The following is a 12800-nucleotide window of genomic DNA, read 5'->3' on the forward strand; positions in this document are numbered from 1 at the left end:
TCTATACTAAACTTGACCACAACAGAATCAAACACACAAGTCATCGGATTACACATTCTGTGTGCCCTATATCTGCTGTGTGTCAAGTGAAAAGTTCAGCGCAGCAACCCGTCTTCGAAAGTGCTCACATTTGCAATTCTGACTGCCAACGAAATGTCTACTCTTCAGCGGAGGCATTCTCACAAAGCTGTTCTATTTTGTTCCAGTACAATGAGTCAGACCTAAGGCAACTGACCAGAAAACATTACAAATAGGCAGGGTTAACTTAGTTATACTTTGTCTTGTTGTATTCAGCTAATTAAGGTCCTTCAGGTGTCTTTAGCTATTCACCCATGAAGATCCATTGACAACATAGTGGAAGTGTCATTGTGGTCTTTTCAGCTCTCAGAATTAGTGTTGCTTCATGCAAGAAACGTCTCATTAACTGATAAGTGCTCAAAGGAAAGCTCTTGGAGCATCCTGGGAGAGGGCAACACAGCATCATAGGTCAAGACCTCTGGGACATGGACATACTGTCGGTTTGAGGTAAAAACAACTTGTTGTAATTTTATGGTCTCTCATAGAAGCTATATTTCACGGTAAGCTGCACACAACCAATTCCCCAGATGGAATAAGTATTATTACAGACTGGAGGTAAAGCTCTCGCATTCCGAGTACACATCATTAAAGGGTACAAAATCCAGGTTCTCAGAATTACTGTATTGAGCCTTGCATACATCTATCATTACTAGGCTCTGTCTTCTATGACTTGTATTTCTTAGGGAAATTACATTGTTTAATGTGTTATACATAACACAGTACTTTTGAATGTAGAATTACATTCATGTAGATATGATGGTAGGGATGGACATCATACAGGCCTCATGCTGCTCTTGGCTATTGCATTTCTGTAAAATCTGAGAAACTATTAAATGAAATAGTATTTTGCTGGTGAATTAATAGTGATTATTAGACTCCAGTGAACAGATAAAGGATGTTGTGGTTACCAATTGCACTCAGCATAGAATTTCTTCCATCTGAGCAGAGGACTGAAATAGACATGACATGAATAGCAACAATCAATATATGATATGGGCTACATGTATAGGCCCACAGATATTGAGTGTGTGCCTTTTATTATGAGACTGCGTGTAGAAGGCTATCTATCATGACATTTTAATTCATAAAAAAGGCAACACCATTATGTGCTTTTTCAGGATGATGCTGTCATTCCTATCATGTAATCTGCATTTAAATGCTTAGCCTTCTGCATTTGAATAAAAATGTTACATTAACTCTCACCTCTTCCATTACATCAATGCTGGCCGGTGCATTGTCTCCATCATTGGGGGTCTTGGGCGCTGTGTCTTCCGCAGTGGTATCAACTTCCAAATTGGGAGAGAACATGCTGCTGTCTGGACTTGATAGCATCAAGTCCAAGCTTCCCGTAGCCAAGCCACCTCTCCTTTCTGGTCCTCAACAGAGCTTCAGATCATCTGGACTGGAGCCAAGGCAAATGGGGATCCCGCTTTAGGAGCTCCCATCGCTTGAACCCGGTGGGCGGGGACAATTCGATCGCAGAGGCTTTGCTAATACAGTCAAACAGAAACCGTAATGTGAAACACCAAAACAAAAGTGATGAAAGTGATACGCTGTCACACATGAGCGCGCAATAAATGGCCTGATCACTGATTGAAAGTCTGATCACTGATCCGATATCTAAAATGAATGGCAAAACATCCTAATGTAGGCTTGCACAGAGAAAGTGCACAGAGAAAGTGATGTCATTTCGCTTTTTACAAGCAGGAAAAAGCTAAGAGAATTTTACATTTCAAAATAATTGATGCGCACCAACGATGTGTGTAGGCTATATGCATCAGCATCTGTAGCCCATTAAAGAAGAAGAAGACGAGCCTGTTCAATTACTACATTACATCACATTAAATACTGTAGGTAAGGCTGAGCAATCCATGACACCACTTGTTGTCTGCAGCCAGATAGCCTCATTCCAAAAAGTGAGATTTTTCCTAAATTATGCACCCACAGTAAATATCTTCAGTAGCTTTGATTGGACTGATCACGTCAACGTCATACTTTCAAAATCTTAGCTAGTGGTCATCATCAAGAATCAAGTCGACAATCTACTGGCAAATCCTTTTCAACCCTTGTCATATGAAGAGAAATAATGAATAGAAATTATAGATCAAATGTATCGGTGCTCATCGGCCATTGAACATAAACATTACACAACAAGTTGGAAATCGCTAATTCAACAATGAGTGGTTTGGAAGGAATCAGTGGCTACCTGCAAGCATTGCAAAGCAATCACAAGCCTGCTATTCAGTGGAGTGGGTGTGTGGTCCCAAGTATGGGTTTAAGAGCTTAAAAGGATAAACATTAAACATTGGCCACGCTGTCAATCCAGCATGACTTCTGCCGCGCTCAAAACAACTGTAAACTCAGAACTGGGAAATCTGATTTTAGTGACTTCAAAACAACTGGGAACTTGAAAAAAATGAGCTCCAACTGGGAAAATAGGTTTTGAAGGTCATCCAACTCTAAATGCAAGTAGAGCTCCGACCTGATGATCACTGACGTCATCATGATTCGACCTTGTTTTTTCAGAGTTCCCAGTAGTCTTGAAAGCACCATAAATCCAGAGAATGCCAGACTTTGATGACAAAGTTTAGTGAGGAAATTTGCCCCCGAAGGACTGCTGCGTCACCTTCCTGCTCAAGTGAGCATAGCACAACAAGATGAGTCCAAAAATGTATTGTATGCTGTTGCATAAATGATGTAATATGCCAGGGAGTCTGTAGCTAAGAAAGTAATACTAAGTGTATGTTGTGTAGTAAGCTGTTAGTAGCCAATGTGCCTCACCCTAATCATTTGGACCCTTTTCCGCTCATAATTCCGCTCATAACAGATACTGCGTTTTGGAAGTGTCAATGGGGGAATGATATTTGGTTTTCATTTGGTACTAATCGGTCAGCAGGTGTCGCTATTTTAAAAGGCAACTTTAAGGGTCATATATTGAGTCATGAAGCAGATAATACAGGGAGATGGATTATACTATTGGTAGATTCAATTCATTGTTGTAAATACTTATGCTACCAATAACAAGTCAAGTAACTGTATTTTATTTAGAAACATTGAGAGGAAAATAATTAAAATGATGTCAAAATTTCCATTGGCAAAAGTAATATGGGGTGGAGATTTTAATACAGTATTACATGATAATGTAGATAGATGGCCTCCTAAGGATAGCAATTATGTTTGTGAGATAAGAAATATATGTCTAAGGTTAGGTGTTCTAGATATTTGGAGACATAAGAACCCAGATAAGATTATGTTTACATGGAGTACCAAAGATTTATGTATACAATCGCGTATTGATTTCTGGCTGAAGATATGGCTGACAAGGTAGATACAGTCTCGATTGAACCGTCGATTTTAACAGACCACAAAGGGTACTCAATAAAGATAAATATGCATGGCTTGTCAACAAAAAAAGTTAGTAAAGGTTACTGGAAAATGAATAAGACTTTACTAGAGAATGAAGTATTTAAGAAGGAAGTAGCAGGAATTATTGATAAATACTGGAATTGTGCCTGTGTTATGAATATGTTTGCTATACACCAAGTCACTTGGCTCTGTCATATCCTCACATGGTCTCTCCTATCATTGCTATGCAGACGACACACAATTAATCTTCTCCTTTCCCCCTTCTGATAACCAGGTGGCGAATCGCATCTCTGCATGTCTGGCAGACATATCAGTGTGGATGACGGATCACCACCTCAAGCTAAACCTCGGCAAGACGGAGCTGCTCTTCCTCCCGGGGAAGGACTGCCCGTTCCATGATCTCGCCATCACGGTTGACAACTCCCTTGTGTCCTCCTCCCAGAGTGCTAAGAACCTTGGCGTGACCCTGGACAACACCCTGTCGTTCTCCACTAACATCAAGGCGGTGACCTGATCCTGTAGGTTCATGCTCTACAACATTCGCAGAGTACGACCCTGCCTCACACAGGAAGCGGCGCAGGTCCTAATCCAGGCACTTGTCATCTCCCGTCTGGATTACTGCAACTCGCTGTTGGCTGGGCTCCCTGCCTGTGCCATTAAACCCCTACAACTCATCCAGAACGCCGCAGCCCGTCTGGTGTTCAACCTTCCCAAGTTCTCTCATGTCACCCCACTCCTCCGCTCTCTCCACTGGCTTCCAGTTGAAGCTCGCATCCGCTACAAGACCTTGGTGCTTGCCTACGGAGCTGTGAGGGGAACGGCACCTCCGTACCTTCAGGTTCTGATCAGGCCCTACACCCAAACAAGGGCACTGCGTTCATCCACCTCTGGCCTGCTCGCCTCCCTACCTCTGAGGAAGCACAGTTCCCGCTCAGCCCAGTCAAAACTGTTCGCTGCTCTGGCACCCCAATGGTGGAACAAGCTCCCTCACGACGCCAGGACAGCGGAGTCAATCACCACCTTCCGGAGACAGCTGAAACCCCACCTCTTTAAGGAATACCTAGGATAGGATAAAGTAATCCTTCTAACCCCCCCCTTAAAAGATTTAGACGCACTATTGTAAAGTGGTTGTTCCACTGGATATCATAAGGTGAATGCACCAATTTGTAAGTCGCTCTGGATAAGAGCGTCTGCTAAATGACTTAAATGTAAATGTAAATGTTACTGGAAGCTAATGAAATTTGATATAAGGCTTTTGGCTATTTCAATGGGGAAAGAAATTGCTTGTGCCAAGAGAGAAAGAATATGACATCATAAAGGGAATAATGGATTATATTTTAAAAAAGTGAACTAACTAATCAGGAATTATTGGAGCTATCATCATTGCAAATGCAGTCAGACTGTATCTACAAGGAATAGGTCCGGGGAGCATTTGTAAGATAAAGACGAAAATGGATGGAAGAGGGAGAGAAAAATACAAAATATTTCTTTAATTTAGAAAAAAGGGCAGGCGAAAAGACTTCCATATGTAAATTAATGATCAGTAATACTCTCAATGAAAATCCAAAAGAAATCTCCCAGCATGTTGCCCAGTTTTATCAGAATCTGTATACATCACCCCAGTCCATTTCCAATATGGATATTTTCTTAGACAATGTAGCAAACATTGGTAAGAAGATAGATAATGATTTCAGTGATTTTTGTGATGATGAGTTATCTGAAATTGAGATTAAAGACTGTATTAAAAGCCTTAAGGACAATAGGTCCCCTGGAAATGATGGTTTTAATAAGCGAGTTTTATAAAGCATTCAATGATAAATTGATTCCTTTCATTCTAGCTAGGTTCCAAGAATCAATAGAAAAAGGGGAGTTACCGGCTTCCTTAAAGCAAGGTGTAATTACCTTGATTCCCAGACCTAATAAGGATAGTCTTTATATTGACCACTGGAGACCCATTAGCCTGTTGAATAATTATGCGTAAGTATTTGCCCTTGTATTTCCTAAGAGGTTGAAACAAGGCTTGAATCTTATAATTGATGAAGAACAATCTGGTTTTATGCATGGTCGACACATTAGTAATAACATCAAGTTGATCTTAGATATGATTGACCATAATGACCTCTTCCTTGATGATAGTTTTCTTATGTTTGTTGATTTTTTATAAAGCTTTTGACACTGTAGAACAATTTATGTTCAAAGCAATATGTTTTTTGAGGTTTGGTGCCTTTTTTTTATAAAGCAGTCCAAACTTTATATAGTGGTTGTACGAGCTCTGTAAAATTACCTCAAGGGACATCCCAAAAATGTGATATTGGGCATGGCATTAGGCAGGGCTTCCCAATTAGTCCATTTTTATTTTTATTGGTTACTCAAATTATGGCTCTTCATATAAAAAAATGACATTTTCAAGGTGTTTCAGCACTTGGCAATGAATTTAAACTATGTCAACTGGCTGATGATACCACCATATTTTTGAGAGACAGCAATGAGGTTTCTAAAGCAGTTTCCTGTATTGAAGACTTTTCCTTAGTTTCGGGTTTGAAAATTAATATCAATAAGTCAGTCTTATTTCCACTCAAGGATTGTGTTTTACAGGAAGTATATGGTATCCCAATTAAAGATAAGGTTACTTATCTTGGAATTGTTATTCGCAAGGATGAAAAACAAAGGAGTGAATTAAACTTTAACCCCATTATTGAGAAAACAAAGAAGAAATTGAACCTCTGGTTGCTGAGAGATATCTCATTATATAGTCGGGTTTTATTGTCCAAAGCTGAAGGGTTATCCAGATCGGTTTATGTCTCGTTATCACTTGAATTATCCCCTAAAATTGTAAAGGACTTAGATAAGATTCTTTATAATTATATTTGGAGGAACAAGCCTCACTATCTACGGAAAGATATTCTCAGTAATACCCATGAACAAGGAGGTCTTGAGGTTTTAGATTTTAATACTCTAAATAATACTTAATTAATTGGATTATGAAGTATGTTAAGAACCAGAACAGTATTTGGAATGTTTTCCCTAAGTATTTATTTCACTCTGTTGGTGGTTTAGAATTTTTGCTTCGATGTAATTTTGATGTTGATAAAATCCCAGTAAAATTGGCCAAATTCCATAAGCAGGCAATTTTAGCTTGGATGTTAGCGTATAAACACACCTTTTCCCCTCACAGATACTTTATATGGAACAACAAAGTTATACGATTTAAAATAAGTCTCTTTTTTTTCGTAACTGGTTTGAAAATAAAATTATTGATTGGTCAGTTACTGAATGAGGATGGATATCTACTCTCATATGGGGAATTTCTTGATGTCACGACTTCCTCCGAAGTCGGTCCCTCTCCTTGTTCGAGCGACGTTCGGCAGTCGACGTCACTGGTCTTCTAGCCATCGCCGATCCACCTTTCATTTTCCATTTGTTTTGTCTTGTCTTCCAACACACCTGGTTTCAATTCCATCATTACATGTTGTGGATTTAACCCTCTGTTCCCCCCCATGTCCTTGTCTGGAATTGTTTATTGTAGTGCTTGTGCACGTTATGCTGGTGTGTGACGGGTTTTACCCATTGATTATTTGTACTATTAAGGGTGGTTTTATTTATTAAACTGTGCCGTTGTAAATCAGTTTTGCTCTCCTGCGCCTGACTTCTCTGCCGCCAGTACGCACCTCTTACAGAATTCCGGACCGAACTTATGGAGTCAGCATGAGCAGGTACCCCAGGTATAGGGGTGGAGGAGCGCGTCCAGGAGCACACAGCAATGCTCCACCATCTTGGCACCGCCATGGACCGCTGGGAGAGACAGGGAGTTCTCCCAGTGCCTCCACCAGCACAGCCGGGGTCTCCACTACGCGCCCCTCCTTCTCCTGGTTCCAGTGGGATTCGTCTCTCCCTTCCCCAGGAATACGATGGGACGGCTGCGAACTGCCAGGGGTTCCTCTTGCAGTTGGACTTATACCTGGCAACCGTCCACCCAGCTCCTTCGGGCCGTGTTGTGGATTTACATGTTGTGGATTTAACCCTCTGTTCCCCCCCATGTCCTTGTCTGGAATTGTTTATTGTAGTGCTTGTGCACGTTATGCTGGTGTGTGACGGGTTTTACCCATTGATTATTTGTACTGTTAACGGTGGTTTTATTTATTAAACTGCGCCGTTGTAAATCAGTTTTGTTCTCCTGCGCCTGACTTCTCTGCAGCCAGTACGCACCCCTTACACTTGATAAGTTTAAAATTCCAATAACCCCCGAAATAATATGCAATTGTTTTTGATGCGATTCCAAGGGGGGTTGTATCTTTTTTAAATTCCTCTGTGGTTGATGTAAATAACATAGATTTACATGAAAATATATTAATTGGCAATATTAACATCAAAGATAAATGTAGTAATAACCAGATTAGGAATGTTGTTTGTGATACTACAATTCCCTCAGAAAGATTATTTTGGTCAAATATCTATGGTGATATACAATGGGGGAAAGCATGGAAAATTGCTAACAAATATTGTATCAGTAACAAGGTAAAGGAAGTTTCATTTAAAATGTTACATAGAATTTATCCTGTGAAACATGTTTTGGAAAGATTCAAGCTGAATATTGACTATAATTGTGATTTCTTTGGAATGGAGAAAGAGACCATTTTGCTTCTTTTTTTTGCCTATATTTATAGTAGAATTTTTGGGATTTACATACAGAATTTTATTACAAAAAAAATAGGACCGGTTGTACAATTTAATGGTTTTGATATAATGATTTATTTCAGAAATTCTGACATTGAAGATGTACCTAATGTACTTAAAAATATTAGGTACACAAATGCAAATGGTTTAATTCCAAACCTAACTTTTTTCACTTTATAAATTAATTTAAACAATATGGCACTACTTTAACTAAAATGAAAAATGAAAAGGCAATTAAAACTTGTATTATTAATGAATATGATTTGTTTGTTTAGGATTCCTGGCAATGTAAATAGTTTGTATGTATGTTTGTTTGCATGTGACTATTCCTCTTTTGTTTATTGATATTTGTTAATAAAAAAATTATTTAAAAAAATAGAGTAAGAACAGATTAAGAACAGCCCTTAGCCTTGGTGTATTGGCCAAATACCACACCTCCTCGGGCCTTATTGCTTAAATATACCACGGCTTTCAGCCGATCTGCGTTCAGGGCTCAAACCACCCAGTTTGTAAAGGGCAATAATGCACGCTCTAAAATGTGAGTGGAACAACTGACCTTCCACAGTTATTTTCCAGAGAACGCATAGAGCCACGAGTTGATTATTCGTTATATACCATGGCTATAATTTAACACATTTTCTTCTAGAAATGTGTTCATTTGCTGCTAAAAATATGTTCAACATCCAGTGAAGTAGCTAGCAGAAGTTGACAGAAGTTGCCTTGGTAACCAAACAAACAGACTTTCTAGTTTAGCTAACCAAATGATCAGTCCTAACTTGCTATTATGAACATCGAATTCAACAATGCCAACAACCAAAAATCGACGTTTCCTTTCAAAGGCAGCTCAAACATAGAATGAACTATAGCCATTGAATTGTACCATGCAAATAATACTATGCGTTATAGGGAAATGATGCACGGTCTAGAATGCCTAATGCCTAAGAAAAGTTTGCTTTCTGATCAGGACACTCCACACTGTTCATTACGAGGAGATCGCAGTGAATATCAAACACTAAGCTAGCTAAATAGGTTGTTGCTAGCAAACCTGCCAATATTACAACCGAATTAAAAAATACCAGTTGCTGAAAAAAGCTGGTCAACCTAGATACACGTGGGAGGTTTTGACAACATAGAGACATATGTGTCATAACTGCAACATGGGGACCAGAGAAATTCATATTCGTCACTTACCACATTAGGTCATCAGATGTTCCCAAAAAAATAAGTATCCGTTGGACCTGCATTTACAGTGAATCCTATTTAGGTTGGTGTGGTTGTTGGTTTAGCATTCTCTAACTTTGTTGTAAGTATGGTCTGCATGTGTAGGCACATATTGCAAGGTGCCCCGATATCTTACTTACTGTCCCATTATCTGGTTTTAATGTCCATTCTAGAATGCACTTCTAACCAATGAGAAATGAATATTCAACAACGCTGTGGTATAATGTGTGATAACTCCTGACTAAGGGCTGTTGTTAACTGTTGACCCAGTTGTTAATTCTAATAATTCTATTCATTCGATGTTGCTATGCTAAACAAATTGGCATGTCGCTAGCAAGCAGAGATTCGATGATGATGATGCGAGACAATAATTTCAATAAATAATGATTTAATAACTATCCAATAAGCCTACAGGCAACAACTATGGTTGGCGAGTCCGAGCTTACCAACTATCCGTGCATGGTCCGGGCGCTGGTTGGTGATAGACAGGCAGTGCTTGTCTCTTCTTTGAGACGTCCCATTCATATCGTTGCCAGCTAAAATGGCACTCCAGCGCTTTCTGTTCAGCCAATAACTAACTATTGAGTGAGCTCTCACACCGATGGCCACTCACAGACGTTATTTCCCTTACCTCAATAGGCCCGCATCGAATAACTGTTGCATTCTGAAGTTGTTACCGTTAGTTATTTTCTCATGTTTTGACCCAGTCGTTCATTCTAATCATTATTTTCATTCATCAATGCTATGCTAAACAAATCATCAGCATGCTGCTGCTAGTTAGCAGAGATTCAATGATGATGAGAAACCAGAACGTCAATAAGTAACGATTTAAAAATATTCTAGTCGATATTGGATATAACGTCACAGCCTCGCCTCACTGTGGGAAAAACAACCTGTGCTTACCAAGGTTACCCCATTGGCTCAAACGCAATTTTCTTGTCTGATTGTTTTAGTCAATTACAAAAATGCATTCAAGAAAAGTACATGTTTAAAGATTATTTTTCAACATTTCCTGCTCTTTTCTCACTACTTCGAAAAACATAATATTCCCTCATGCCCCCTTTCATGATGGTGCTAGCAGCAATGTAAGTGCTAGCTACCAACATAACATTAAGCAAGTCAAGACTTTGATTTGTTATTCTGTTTCGGTCTATGAACCCTTTTGGAACACTTTTTTCTAAGAGTGAATAGATTACGGGGAAGTGATCAACTCAATCCATAAATAGTTAGTAGAAAGTTTAAGGGCTCTTTAAGGGCCACAGAATTAGCAGCACTCCTCTTTGTGTAAACAATGTGGATTTGGAAACCAGAAGTGCTACTGAGTAGAATGGATCCCCCTTTTACTGGACACAAAGTACAGAAAACTGTGTACGGTGCAATATGTATGTCCAGTATGAAAGAAATATTGTATTTAAACTGATTGGCCACTCTTTAAGGGCCGCAAAATAAGAACCTACACTCCTCTGTGTGTAAACCGTGTGAATTGGAAACTAGAAGTGCAAAATACAAATAAAATAAATCACATATCTCATAGAAATACTTGTAATTATTCTTTGTATGAGAAATATTATAAAATATATAGATAATTGTGCACATTTTTCATCATTCTCACCCTAATTATTCATTTACAAAGTATACAGGACAGGACTCTTATTCTGAAGGATTCCAAAAATCCGTGATCAGGAAGTACTTAGTTATTCTTGCCTGCTTGACAGCAGTCTAGCAAAGCACCTTACAATTATGAACATGATCAGTAGGTTTTCAATGTGCTGTCTGTGTTTGTTGGCTGCTGGATCAGTGCCTGTAAATTACAATGTTCTAGACCAGCTAGCTACAATATTTTTTTATTTAACTAGGCAAGTCAGTTAAGAACAAGTTCTTATTTACAATGACGGCCTAACCCGGTTGTGATACAGCCTGGAATCGAACCAGGGTCTGTAGTGACGCCTCTAGCACTGAGATGCAGTGCCTTAGACCGCTGCACCACTCGGTCAAATGGCAGGACAGGTGTTGACTTGATATGTTGTAACTTAGGTGAGAGGCAAGGAGAATGTAATGGGCTTAGTTAAAATATAATTTTCTGGTGTGCTATGATATCACAACCCTGTACGTAAACATAATAATAAGTAGCCATATAATGTATTGTGTGATATCCCATTATGTCTACAGACAGTCAATTCCTTTTGCCTAACATGTTCCTTTATCTGTAGGGGGATGATACGGCGTCCCAAGCCCACTGACTCTGAGGCTGACCTACGAGAGCAGGAGAAGTTTCTTGCCTCTGGGACCCAGTCCACAGTCAATGTGGTCCGACAGACAGACAAAAGAACAGGAGACTCAGGGGGCTCAAAGAGAACAGAGAGATGTGGTCACAATCTAAGGTTCATAGTAACTAAGTTCATCATCATATACCTCTCTGCAAGATAGTTGATTGTGTGTTGCTTGAAGCCTAAAGAAAATCTTTGGTATTTTGATTGTTAATAATATGATGCTGTACATCTTTCTTTAGATCAGCCAGATGAGCTTTCCACTCTGACTCCTGCACCTCCCAAAAAGTCTTGCTTCAAAGCCGAGCATGTTCGCTTCGAGGATGAGGACTCAGAGGAGAGGCTGGACAGACATGACATGCACACCAGTGCTGTTCTCACCAAGAACATTATGAGTGATACTCTCACCATCCATCTCCTGCTCAGTAGAGCCACACAGTTCTGTTTGTCTCAACAACTACCTCTATTTTTATACTCTTCTCTTCCCCTAGGAGAGGGACACTAGCGCTACACCAGTGTCCTTACCAACATTAATTTTCCTAAAGTATTACATCGGCCGGAGAACGAGAGCCCGGTAGGAGCTCAATTTAGTAATGCGGATGAATGAGTTGGTAAAATACAAAAATTACATGCTGTAGTTAACTGCTCAAAAACATTGAAGTTTATACCAGATGTAATGTAATTAATCCAAAATGGTGCTTCACAAGTTCTGGATGCAAACTTAAACTCTGCCATTAAACTATGGAAAGAGGAGCATTTGCCTGACAGATTGCAGCATAGAGAATAAGAGGGGAAGACCACTTTGTGCTGTCTACCAGAATCCAAGGAGCTGAACCTCTTTCCAGAATCCTCCATGGATAAGGATCCACCTCATTCTAGACTTGACAGTAAGTACCATAATTCAAATTGTTTATTTCATTAAGTTGATAAGAATACATTGCTGGCAGGCAATAATAACGTACTTGGATGTCTATTCTGAAGGCCTAAATTGGCTTGCACTGAATGGGATGTCCTGTTTGTTTTTGTACTGTCTCACTTGCAAGACAACCCTGGCAATGCTAAATTGTTCAGTTGTTCACCTGCTCATGTCTCTCTTTCTCTTCTAGGATTCAGTGCGATGGTGGGCCAGGGGCTGGGTGGGTCAGACAGTACAGTAGAAACTGAAGATCCACCAGGAGAACCAGGCCAAATTAC

The sequence above is a fragment of the Salmo salar genome, chromosome ssa01 (assembly GCF_905237065.1).
Source record: "Salmo salar chromosome ssa01, Ssal_v3.1, whole genome shotgun sequence".
NCBI classification, from domain to species: domain Eukaryota; kingdom Metazoa; phylum Chordata; class Actinopteri; order Salmoniformes; family Salmonidae; genus Salmo; species Salmo salar.